Below are 14,693 nucleotides of genomic sequence, written 5' to 3' on the forward strand. Positions count from 1 at the left end.
CGAACAGTTCTTATTTGTTAAATGGAACCGATTAACAATAATTTTTACTGATGTTTTCGTAAGAGAGAATATTTAATACTAGTCGTTATTTTGAATACAAAAATTAAGAGATTACAAAAAAGATTTTATTGAGGACTTTTTTACAATGAGCTTTCAAACATAATACTATAAACACCAACAACTTCTATACTTCCGTTGGAAAAAAAGCTTTATATTATTATAGTCCAGTCATGTAGTAGGTACTTACTAAAAACTCCAAAGGCGTTGATAAATTGTCATATTTTCGGTATTGCAACGTTTTTATAAGGTCGTATTCTTATTTTTCCGGTGGTTGTTTATCCGGTACAAATCTTGCAATCGATTTTAAACTAACTTCCCGACTAGCTAGACATTTGAAACTTTTAGAATATATCAGAACATGATGACAATGCATTCTTTTAATACTTTTAGGCATCTTTAAGTAGAATTGATTTCATTTTCAGTTAATTTTGTTTTGTATGAAAAGTTATTTCGGAAGAAATCCCTAATCCAATCCACTATTATTGGTTGCTAGGGGTCTGCGGTCCTAGCAACTAAATTATTAATATATATTACTTGTGTTACTATGGAAATCAATATGAATGTCTAAATGACATTTCAGTATTATTTCTATCAAGTGCAAATTTTTTTGATCGTTTAAGCTAGTCAAGTCAAGTTTATATAATTCAACAGAAAAATTAAAAACGTTGTGTATAAAAAGTTCTTTTTATCTTGTAATTATTTTTAAATGTTAGTTTGTATGAATTTTAGAACGACGTCAGTCTGAAGTTAGCTAGTATATCAACGTAAGATGATTAAAAGAAGAAATAATATAATTTTCCTCATATTCTCTGCGGAATTAGACTGTACCTATAATCTTGGCTTCTATAATGGCCGAGCGGCTAATGCGTCGGCTTATAATGTCGTGGGGTCCCAGGTTCTATTCCTGGGTCTGGAAAATACACATATTGTTTTCCAAAGTACGTTTGGAGTCAGAGTGTAGGTATACCTAATAGGTTGAGCATGTGGCTAACATCTATTTCTTCTAAAAACAAAGTTAATACAAAATTAATATCTACGCTGTGAAGTTCTATAATAATGATCTTCTTAGGATCGGACATGGTAAAAAAATGATTATTGCGGGTTAAAACAGCTGTTTAAAAAAGTATCGAAACACCGACCCGAGACGCTCCGGTCATGACGTCTTTCCTCTTTACCATTATTAGCTCATGGTGTCGAGAAAATGAATACGTTATAAAAATGGTTACAAAGCTTCTAAGAATCTCTCTCGTGAGTGTTCTTACACCCTCCCAGATCATGCCAAAATCTCGTAGATCCGTCGTATATTATACTCTGTTGATAGTAATTAGCACCCATCGAGGTAGATACTCTTTTAGAAATTGCACCTATTCGAGTGAGGTCAAATGTCCCAAGGCTGCTTAGTCCGCTTTCATATTGCGACCGTATGCATATCACCACATCCAGTATTCAACTCCTGTTAGACGCTTTAGAGATTAGGAAGGGTACTGGACAAGGAAAATGAAGGACTGAACAAAGTAGAGAAGTCTCCTTAGCAAAATCAACAAAAAAGTATTCGCCGAAAAGACCTGTTTATGAATTTCATCATGTTATTATGTTTTCAGTTTTCGTTTTAAATCTTCTTCATGCACAACATTAGTCGCAGGGCGATGGCTGAAGACATCGAAAGAATTGGTAAAACCTATACATAATATAAAATATTACAAAAAAATCGCAAATACTCGTACAAGAAATCTATAAAATTTATAGTGTGTCATCTTTTAATTTCAGGTAATAACTATGAATTGCAGTCGAGGGAGGCCGCCAACGGTTCCTGGAATCAGTAGTATTCGTTTTGTTATTAAATTAATAAAAAATATAAAATCTTTTTAGTGTTATATTCACAGTAGAGATTAATAAATAGAATTCAGATAAGCTATACCCCCAATACACTACATTTTGAAGTAGGGTTTTAAATGTGTTAGTGTTCTACGAAAATGAAACACACATTATGACGTGCAATAGTGTGTGTTGCAACCTTCAAATATATCAATATTGAATAAGCGTCTGTGCATAAACCGAGTGCAGTTGTCTGAATTAAGGACATGCTTAGAATGACGTATTCTTGACATGTGTTTAAGTTTATTCCATATTCTTCCACATTCGAGATCGGTTGCCTGTTACTCCACACACGTTAGGTATTTCAGTTCGCATTAATCCTGTGTTCCCTGGTTATAATTCTACAATATATAAAAATAAATACATAATACTATATTACTTAGAGCTAATTTCATATATCTTAATAAAACATTTTTTTAGTTTCGCTTTGTGTAAAAACTCCGTATTTTTGAAAGCTTTCTTCAACATATTTAATATTAGTTATAATTATAAGTAATATAATAAAAAAATATTTTATTGTTAACCTTTTGCCCGCCATGGTCACGCATGGCTTAACCCTCGACAGCCGCGAATGTCACTGACACTTATTCGACAGGATATTAAATTATTAATTACCGCTCCTTTGTTTCGTAGCACGCGTGCAATAGACTTACTTCGAAAATAAGCACACCAATGCAGTTGTAAGTCCAGTTTAGATAAGGTGAGTGATAAATATATTATAAAGCTTAAAATGCTACATAATTAAAACGTGATAAACCTAATGTATATTATAGTAGCGATGCATTTAACGATGCATGATGGGCATAGCGCGGAGACACCACAAAATAAACTGATGGAGAAGGAAGCATGCAAGAGTACACGATGTGATAGAGGTCATTAAGCAGATGGGCTGGATATGTTACTCGATGATTGGGCAACCAGTTGCACAAATCCACAAATGAGTGGTTCACAAACATAGTGAACCAAGTCCATTCTGGATAATTTTGAGTAAGCTAGGTTCAAAAATAATATTTGAGTATTTATAATTTCGGTAAGGGATGATTTCAATTCTGATGTGTTATTTTGAATACATTTATGTAGTAAAATCACCCTTCCCTTACAGAATAAGAAATATTGAAAAATTATGTTTGAACCTAGCTTGCTCAAAAATAACCAGAATGGACTTGGTTCACTATGCTTGTGAAGCACTCAAATGCCGTTATACAGTGGAATTTTAAAAAATATGCGTATTTCGCAAACATTGACTACGTGTAAAGTATTACCAAAATCATATTAACAAAATCCCTGCAACTATATCAAAATTTATAATAACATAATTACGCAGACACATTGTCACCTCAATTAATACTACAACTAGATTTGCACTTTTTTTGAGATAGCTATTGAATATGATTCTACATATTTTCATTCTATACAAAATGATAAAACTAGCCGAAAAAAAATATTTTTTTTTAATGGTACCTACATGTTCAAACACGCGCGTTTACATCATTTTACTCTCTACTTTAATTATAGTTTGTCAATTTATGGCTACGGCCGTATGTTGTATCTTAACTACTGGGGAATGCCAAAAGAAATGGCGTATTTCAAAAAAACACTACCTTATTCTTAGGTCAATAATTATTATAAAGCAATCATTAATCGTAGGATGTTTATCACACTTGAATGGTCAAAGATATAGCTTATAATTAATATCTTTAGAATTATCTTCAAATGTGTTAATCTTGCCCATTTTTTGAATAATAAAATGCCTAATTCTTGTCAAATTTTGGATCACAGAGATTATCAATATAATTTAGGTAAAAATCTTAACACCACTGTATATTTATGTACTGAAATATGACTATATTCTAAAACATTAGAGTAAGAGGTTTAAAAGGATACTATTTTATGTAATAAAAATACTTTATGCAGTCATCAAATGTTTAAAATAAATATAAAGGATAATAAGGCTTTAAAATTATGTAAATAGATTATCTACAACGTTTAAGGTATGTCCAGGATCATGCTTTGAAAATAGAAAAAAAAGCTCCATTTTGACCCACGCTGAGCATGTCCGCCCTTAATAATACAATATGTTTTCATACAATTAAACATTATTTAATTGTTCCCAATTAGACGAGCAGAATTTTCCATTTTTATTTAAAATATTAATTATTATTAATGCCCAGATTTATGTTAATCATGTAAAGTTTAAATTTTATTTTTCCAGCAATGACCAAATCGGAGTTATCTAGTTGTAGTATTGAGGTGACGATATGATTATTGTACTATTTCTGTCATCTTCAAAAATAATGGAACAAGGAAGAAATACATTACTGTTTTCACTATGTGCACTTTGGTGGTTGGAAATTATGTTTATCTTTTATTTTTTCATATCGTGGAGGCCTTAAAATCAGTCTTTGCCTCGGGGCTCCAAGTTTCTAAATCCGACACTGGTTTTATGAAAATGCATGGCAAGCGTGAAGATATTTTGCAACACTTCTTCTTTTTCTTCCACCCTGTCACGTCCCAACATTCGGGCATAGGGCAACCACATGTTTGCACGACTTCTCTCGGTCTATCGCCAACTCTTGCGCCTCCTGCCATGTCAGACCAGCAGCACGTATGTCACTTCTGTAGCACCACTGCAGGGTGAGGGAGGGCCGGCCACGGCGATGGAGCCCTTGAGGTTGTGCCACAAGGGTACGAAGTGACGCACTCTTTGGTGGCATCCGGAATACGTAAAGCGTCTCTTCGTGATAACCTCAATCACCGAAGGCTGCTGTGTCTGCTCACGAACTCGGGTGTTTGTAACGCGGTCGTACCAATGTACCCCTAACACTGAGTTAGTGTATTACTTGTTTAATCTTTCAGTGGTTACTTAATTCTACAGATTTTTACAGAAGAAATCAACAAGAGAATCATGTCTGCGAATAAATGCTACTTTGGCGTGTTAAAACATTTTACGTCCCGCATACTATCTCGCCGAACTAAAAGCACTCTTTACAAGACACTTGTAAAGCCAGTGCTCGCCTATGCATCGGAAACCTAGACATTAACTCTATGAAATGAACGAGCCCTGAATATTTTTGAAAGAAAAATTCTCCGCCGTATATATGGACTGATCAGGGACGGCACCGATTGGAGAGAAGATATAATGCTGAGCTCTACGCGCTGTACGAAGATTGCAGCGCAGTTTAACCAATGAAGATGGGGAGACTGCGATGGCTTTATCATGTGCATCGTATGAATGAGAACGAACCGGCAAAGACAGTTATGTCCAGCAATCCAATAGGGCGTAGAAGAAGAGGCAGGCCAAAGATTCGCTGGTTGAATGGAGCTGCCAGTGACTGCCCTATTCCGAGGGTACCGAATTGGAAAGCGGCCACACTGGATAGGGACAGGTGGAGGGAGCTGTTGGAGGAGGCCAAGACTCACACCGGGTTGTCGCGCCCCTGATGATGATGATTACTTAATTCGTGTTCATCGATCACCGTGCAGAAATTATTGCACAATACTTAATTTGACGGTGCAGTGTCGATTCAGCCAATTGCGTGTAGCTGTTGGTTTAATAATTTCTTGTATGCGTTAGGTTTGTTGGTTGCGCGTGCGGGATTTCATCGCAGCTCACGGTATGTAATACAACGCATTGGAATCATTTGTTTGTATATCAATTTTTTTTTTAAAAAATCCTATCACAATTAATAATTAAAAGGCATTGTAATGTGACCATTGAAACATGTCTTATCCCAGACCCCCCCAGACAAAAAAAACACATTATTAGTAAATGAAATATTATTTATTTTTATTCTTCGTCAGTACCTATATTGTCATGACTGAAGATCGTCACCGGGATGATTTGTCCGTCGAACAGTCTTTTGAATAAGTTGGTCTCATTGTACTTACAAATCGGTGCCACTACCCTATCTAAAACATCTAATTTTTCGTTTAATATTCCAAGACAAGACAGCGCGGATGGCGCAAACGAACACTAATGATACGAATATGTATTATGACCATCATAGCTCGTGCATTGTATAACCACCTGTGAATGCAAACGCTCGCGACAACTCATAGGTGAACACTAGAGATGTGAAAACTGGTCGATTTTGAAGACTACCAGTATAAAAAAATACTAAGTATAGAAACTTGTTCCAAAATACTTACTAGTATTTGGAATACTATAATAGAGCATTTGGCGTGCGTTTGAGACAAAAGTTTCATACTCAACTGAAACTAAAACCAACTCCATATTAGTTTTTGAAATACGTATCGGCTTCAACAGAATCGCTAAAAATACGCTGATCTCCGCTTGTCGAAAATTCCCATTTAATATAAAATTTTAAATACATTTTAAATTTATGAGTTGTTTTTCTGTTTAGTTATAATATTCTTGTTAACAAAAATGAATAACAGTGATTTTTTTAAACATGTTTTGAGCGGTCATATAACAAGCCGAAGCCTGTGCGTCATCTCACCACTGTGCTGCGACACAACATTTATGACCTATTGTTCATACAGTCGAACTCAATAGACTGATAAATAAAAATATACTTATATTCAAGTGCTATTTCGTTCGCGCGCATTTAATGTCAATAATGTTGAAAGTCTACCAATTGGCGAGTACATAGAACAGCGACTCGCGATAATATCATCACAAGTTTTTGGAATAAGTTTATTGGGCCACACGTACTGAGTATGGGTAGTTTCATCGGATACTTGAGTACACAAACTGGTGACAGTATTTCCAACTCACCTCTAGTGAACACCGTTAGTTATGCCGGGGCTTATAGCCAGATTCAAAGTAGTTATTATATGGGTATGGGGAATGAGTCCGGAAAATGATCGAATCCACGGTTGAAGCTACGAGAAACTATAAATAGGTAATATGGAAAATATGGAAGTCAGTGGTATTCTTAGACTATAGATATATCTAGACGCTACCCATTGCATTGCTAAATGAAGCTGCGTGCCGTGCGTTTGGTTTGTGGGCGAGCGAACGCATTCGTATACATATGTTTGAGACCATTGACCATTTCGCTGGTGTTCGCTCAAAGCGCTCGCACTAGACGCTCAGAATAAAATATAATTTTCGATTTTTTTACGTTAAGTATATAGTATTTTTAAGCGATCCAAATGCAACCATAAGGTAAAAATATCAATAATTTAAGTTTTTTTAAAGAAACACTAGGTCACTTGATATTAATCTTATATAATATAATACAAAAAAATTATCACGAACATATATCAACTTACCTATGAAACGTAATACCATCTTCTTGCTTATCAGTACGGCTACTACATTTAAATACAACACACAGAACCATCTTTTCTTCTTAATTAACTAAAAATATTTACCACTGACTATATGTTTAACACAAAAAATAGCAATTTTAGCAACACGCGCTAAAAAGGTTATCGACGCTTAGTTAAGCAACAAACTAAGATTTGGCGGCGACACCATAGCAAATCATCTCATACATCTGTAAACCTTTTATCTTACTCTAGCGCGTGTCGCAGAGATTATAAGGGTGCCGAATACTTTCTCACTCGCACTTATGCATCGTTTTTGTTCAGGCCTTGGTGGTATTAGATTATGTTAACCCGCCCCCTCCCTCCGTCTTAGTAAATTATTATAATTATTTTTTTCAAAATAGAACCCCCCCCTAAACCATTTTTCTGTGTATGCGCTAAAAACGGGTCAATGTTTTGAAAATAAAGATTGTGTACAAAATACTAATGTAATATGGTGGCGTTCCACCAAGAATTTTTATTACAGTAAATTAATTATATATACCTATCGTCATTGACCTGCTTAAAACCGATGTGTGAGACAAGAAACAGTTCTATTCTATAAGCAAAAATAAACAAATCTATCAATAATTTGATTTATATTTATCAATTAGTAAGACTTATACTCGTAATTATAGAGTGTTTGTAAAAGCTCTACTGTAATTTCTTTTTTTAATTTTAAAAATTAAGGTCGTAGATTCGACGTGTTGAATCGAAGACTTCTAAAATAAACTATACTGGCGGTTTTAGTAAACAATGCATTTTTTTTAAATTAACAGAAAATAATAAAATAAAAATGTCGATCAAACTGTCAAATCTAAGGTTTTTAACAACTTGGCAATGATATTGTTCATAATACGTCCAAATAATACGGTGAAGAAAAATAATCTTATGAGGAATACAGCGGCAAACACATTTTGAAAATAGCCGATATACTGGATTATTTGTTAGGTTAACTTAACCAAACCTAACCTAACCTAACCTAACCTAACCTAACCTAACCTTTTTTTTTTTTTTTTGGCGGGGGGAAATCTTCTTAAGACACCACCAGCAGTCAGCGGCGACTGACTGATGGTAGTGTGGGATTCTTACCCACTAAAACCCCCCTTCTCTTCTCAGCTGCCCCCCCGGAATCCGCTTTTATGCATTACTTCAGGGAGGCAGCTATGTCCTTGCCTTTTGTTAGGCCACTTCTACCTGTTCTCCTCGCCGAGATCTTTCGTCTTCTTCTTTGGTCTTGAGGACGCACGATGCGAATTCTGCCCATGCTGACCATGCAGCTGTGCTTTCCAGCATTGAGGAAACCATGTTCGTCAGCGACATTGCTTCCTCGCTGACAATCCCTTTCAGGGTGTTTCTGGCTTCCTCCCAAGCTGGGCAGTCAAACACCTCCAAGTCAGTCTCCACCAGTCCAAAACCTAACCTAACCTAACCTAACCTAACCTAACCTAACCTAACCTAACCTAACCTAACCTAACCTAACCTAACCTAACCTAACCCAACCTAACTTAACCTAAACTAACCCAAAGTAACAAATAATCCAGTATATCGGGTATTTTCAAAATGTGTTTTCCGCTGTACCTATTCCTCATAACCGAACTGTACCAAATAATCTTCTATACAGATCTTGCTTTTAAATTTTGGTTGAAAAGACAATACTTAGTATCTAGGTTATAAATTCTAATATTGAAACAAATTATTAATTTACCTGTAAATCATTTCGCATTATAAATTCATATTTAGCATATTTTTTTTTCTTATGAATAATAATTAATCAATAGATAGGTACTATTTAAATATCAAATCACCATTTACGTTTTTGATAAAATGACAATTCATTTAAACATGGCTGAGTAAAGAGTATTATTTCTCTTGTCATTAATAAATGAATATTGAATTTAATAATAGACAGAGAAAAAATATACTGCATAAATTATCACTGCAAACTTTTTCGTAGTTTCTCCTCATTAAATTGTATGCCGATCTTTTTGAATTAAATTATCTGTGCTCACTTCCAATAATAATGAAATGCTTTCAAATAAATAAAAATTAAACAATTTCAATGTGTATTTTACATATCATTGTTTTTCAGAAATAAAATGGAATTAGGACATTTTTAAATAAGAACAAACAAGAGGGTTATTATTCAATAAAGAGCTATATTGGCCATCTCAAGTTTTCTGAAATCGCTCCAATTCTAATCATTAGATTTATGTTTCCGCTTTTGTAATTTAAATTTCCTTGCTTTTAAACCAATTTTGAAAATAATATTTTTATTGTGCGAGTATAATATATAAAAGTTAATTGTAATTTTTTATTATATGAAGACTCAGGCTTCTTCTAATTGAATTCATAGGTTACCATTTTCAATTGCTGTGTTATGACATACCGGTGTGGCAGACTTAAATTTTCTAGGTGTGTCATGAAATAGTTTGTAAGAAATAATTTTATATACTTACTCAGTTTTTAAACTGCCAAAGCAAAATAATTATACTTAGGTAATATTAATTTTTCTCGATGTGAACATCGAGATCGCCGACAGTATCAAATATCTGGGGGTAGGTACACATCACGGGAGATAGCATTTTGCCAATGACATTATTAATGGACGACGCACTCAATACAGTAGCTAGCAAGTAAATTCGCGCATTCGCATGTATAGGTAGACGTCACGCAATTTCCATTATGCGATATCACGCATCGGTAATTTATAGCAATATCACCTTTATTGTAATGGCGTTAGAGCAGTGTTTGGCAATGTTCATTTGAGCGAACCCGTTTGAACCGAACCATTCGGCAGACCCAACAAAAAGCATCAGGAATTTATAACAATATCACCTTTATTGTAATGGCGTTAGAACAGATTATGCCATTCGGCAGACCCGACAATAAAGTGAGTGTCATTTTCTTTTCCATATGATTCGTCCAAATTAATGTCATTGCATTTTGCAGAGAAAGCTCGCTATCCGAATGGGAATGGCTGGAGCAACATTCAACTCGATGCAGAGTGCCGCTTAATCGATGCTTGCATTCTGACGGTGCTGCTTAACGGGAGCGAATCATGGCACCTTACGAAGACTCAGAAAAACCGTATACTCAGCTTCAAACACAGATATATGCGACGGATACTGATGACTTTCGGAGCAACGAGGAGATAAGAGAGCGCAGCAAGCAGCCGCTCATCACGCTGAGAGTGAAGAGGCGACGTTGGACCTGGCTCGGCCACATGCTGCCGGTGCCAGAAGAGAACCACCACGATAAACTAAAGTTGATTACCAGTCATTGCAGAATTCATAATATAACCAACGAGCACATATTATATCTTACAGCATTTTCACCTTGTCAATAGTTATTAATATAACATAATTTATATACATATTCAATAAAGCTCCTTAGTCCAGCGACCGGTTTCTCCTCCATAAATCATCATCACAATGTCGCCCGGGTTCGTTTAGTGTCGCGGCTCGGTAGCGCGGTGATTTATGCCCGATCCCACAGCGGGGTAGCGGGTTCGAATCCCTTGGGGACACTGCGGGGGGTCTTGTCCTCGATTGGCCCAAATCTAGTAGTAATTTAAGATACTTATTGGTTATAATACTACGACATATTTAATGGAATAGTTGTATTAATCTATATTTCTTATGTGCGGTGGAGCTTTTAAAATATAGTACCAATAGACCGCGTGAAAAAACAGAAATAAATAAATTAATTTACATAATAGTCAGGTTCTATTTTAATGTAACAACAGTTGGAGCTAGACACGCAGCTTTCTACCGAGCCATTCCATTTATATCGAATCAGCGCCTTTAGAAAACGATCGACAATGGCTGGGTATAGATACGCACATATTCTCACCTCACCTCTCTGGCGCTGATATCTGACCACTTTACATAATCGGAAGGACCTACAATTTGGTAATACAAGATATCTTCTAAACACATTTTAATATGACTCTTCTATTGATCAAATTGATTACGGTTTCGAATTCAATTCTACCTTAAAATAATGGTAACCGGACAAAACAGAATAGCCAGGGGAAAAATGAAATATTAATTTTTGTGGAATCTATTTAGGTTAGGTTAGATCATTATTTCATTGTACCTAGTCACCTAATCATTTTGAACATATTATATTGATTAAGATGAGATATCCTAAGCTTGACGACAACACCGAGTTAAGTCCCGTTTATTTAAGGCTTTCTAGCAATTAGGAATGTTAGAAATTAGGTAGGTATATAATTTGATTTATTATGGTGTATTGAAAATCTATGCTATTAAAAATCTATCAACATAATAGAGATAAGACAATTTCAATATTAAATTTATATTTTTCCTGAAAGATCATAGCTATATTTATCGTTGTTCTGTTTTGTCACTTTTCTGTTTTGTCGCTGTTCTGTTTTGTCATGGAACCTTTATCACGTTCTGTTTTGTCATGTTCTGTGTTTGTTTTGTCATTTCCGTTTTGTCATGGAACCTAAAATAATATACCTATATTATCTTCGGCTGGTATAAGACATTATTTTTAATCTGTCCTAAGAATCCAAGACCCTCATAGGGTCTTAAAGTCATCAGAAATGATTATATATTGAATATAGTTAATGACTTTATTAATAAAAAGGATCACTAAATTTTCTTATATTCAATAACACTGCCTTTTTTTCATGTAAACCTTTCACGTCACGCGAAAGGACCGTAAGAGAAACGAATGGGTTAGGAAGCAGACAAGAGTACGCGATGTAATAGACGTTGCCAAACAGCTGAAATGGAGATGGGCGGGGCACATCGCTCGCCGAAAGGACGGCCGCTGGACAAATGCCGTCATCCAATGGTACCCAAGGGGTACGAAACGGCCACAGGGTCGCCCTAAAAGCCGCTGGATTGACGAACTGGTAAAGTTCGGCGGAAATACGTGGCAGCGAACGACACAGGACCGAGAGAGTTGGATAAAGCTTGGGGAGGCCTTCATCCAGCAGTGGATTGACCCCGGCTGATGGTGATTGATGATGATTGAATATTATGATTGTACTCAGCACTCAATATGTAAAATTTTACGAACCAGATCGCTCAATAATTTTCGGAAAATATAAACATAGTTATCGTATTTTATATAAACAATTAGTGTGTTCGATTTTTTTGGTATTATGGCTTATCTAGCTCAGATGGTCGGATTAATATTTCCACGATAATCTTGGAACGGCGCTCCGGTGCGCGCGCGCACCGGTCATTTCGAGTGCTGATTGTACTTATTTCTAATTTACGTAGGTACTTACCTATTTTCTTATGTCTTTCAAATGTAACCCGTAGAATTTATTACGTATTTTTAAGTATTTTATTTAGACATGAATTTGATCTCAATACGATACGGTCATTTATTTCCGATACAACCGCTTATGGTAAACGATACGGCCAACTACATTCGTACAAAATTTCCAGACATGATCTTCGACATAATTATTATCTCACATAATATAGGTAAGTATAGGTATATCTGTACAATATTATAATATATAATATATATGAAGTTATTGAATTAATGGAGGATATAGAAGATATATTGAAAATGTCCGATTCGGCAACCTTATTGAAGGTCCTTAATATTCTTTCTTATAAATAATTAATCGTGTCGAATTTCTCAATTTTTTATATTGACCTTTCCAATATATCTCGATACAGAATACGCGACGGGTATTCCCTGGTGCTGTCAGAATTTTAAAGCACTAGCTAAGTCTGCAAAACTCCTCGGGCGCTTAAAAATGTAATTTTCACATTAGGATTTATTAGGATATAACAGTACAATATTAAGTAAACAGGCAATGGTTTGCGATGTAATAGAGTTCGCTAAACACCTTAAATGACACATAGATCAAAGAAGGGACAATTTCTGGACAAATCCAATTATCCAATTGTACCCAAGAGGTTCAAAACCTCAGCAAGGTAGACCTAGAAGCCGCTGGTCGATGAAATAGTTAAGTTCTGCGGAAGTACGTTGCAACACAATGCACATGACCGAGATAAGTGGAATCAGCCTTGAGAGTCCCTCATCCAGCAGTGGATAGATTTAGGCTGATGATGATGATGATGATGATTATGGTCAAAAAATGTAGGCCATACTATAACTAAATATTATTTATTTCGCTAAATAATCCTTATCACCTAGGGTCAATTATGATCTACTGTATAAATACTTCTTTTGAAGCTTTCCACTCATCTAAAGCTCGATGTATACCGGTATACTCTTAAGCCAATCATTTACTGTGATTGCCCTCTCGGTCGATGTACCTCTGTCATTGACGTTATAATATAATTTGCCACACAAGATATATTATATATTGTGTAGAATGTATTATACCTAATTGGCCAAGCAAGGCCCATGCCAGAGGCGGCTGCCGCCCGGGTGCTAGCTTAAAATTGCCACCCTCTCAACCCCAAATTAAAAAATAATGTATAAATGTCAATGATATCAAAGCAAAGAATTGAATTAATTATTAATTATTGTCATTAAAATAGTCATATTTATAAGATAAATCTTACCTACTAGATATACAACAATCCGAGTTATAACGTTAAGCGACTTGAAACGTTCTATTAGTGGACGGAAGCACAATTTATAAAAAAAAATAATAGCATGGAAGAGAATTACACCGCAGTTCACTTTTTTACTGTCCATAAAACAAGCTTATGAGACTAATAAATTGATTTTTCTTGAAATGTTTATAACTCTCATTTTCTTATTTTTATAATTCTCTCTCAATATATAGTAAGTGCCCCCCCCCCCCTTCGGCAGGAAGCAATGTAAACGGATAATTTATAATATATTTCATCATAAAATTCAGTTTAAGATGTAGTTGAATAACATAATATTATAATCAATAAAAAATATATATTTTCCTACTTTTACCGCCTCTGATTTTTCCAGTAGGTAGGTAGGTATATATTATCTGGAGTGCTTTCAAGTTATAGTTATGTTAAGTTATGTATGTTCACTAAAGCATTATTAAAGGCAATCACATAAAAAAATGAGAGCCGTTCTAAAGGGGTACGGTGAATAGGTTTGTGGTCCATAGACAATTTTTGGAGCGATCAACAATTATTGTTTATTAAATATCTCGTGACAAACATACATGCGTACCTCGGTGTTTCTTCGCGATATGTAATTCCATCCCTTACCCGCTCACCGCGTAGTGCTGCCATCGAAAAGTCGATCTCGTATAGTTACAAATGAGTTAATTATATTTATTAATTCGAACCGGTGGAGCAGTGCAAAGGGAAACTACTTTACCGACCGAAACAGCTGGAAACCGATCGGCAGAATACGCGATCGATCTTGCCTTACAGAAGGTATATTTTTAATATTATATTCACCCGACACGGTTTTTCAATATTATTTAATTACTCGGTACAGGCGCGCACGCAAGGGGTGACGGGGGTTGGTACTGGTCCCCCCCCCTAGAAACGGAAAAAATACAAATTGTTTAGGTAAAT

Source organism: Rhyacophila brunnea, unplaced genomic scaffold (genome assembly GCF_057557595.1).
Source record: "Rhyacophila brunnea isolate RB1 unplaced genomic scaffold, BYU_Rbru_1.0 scaffold_23, whole genome shotgun sequence".
Taxonomy (NCBI): Eukaryota; Metazoa; Arthropoda; class Insecta; order Trichoptera; family Rhyacophilidae; genus Rhyacophila; species Rhyacophila brunnea.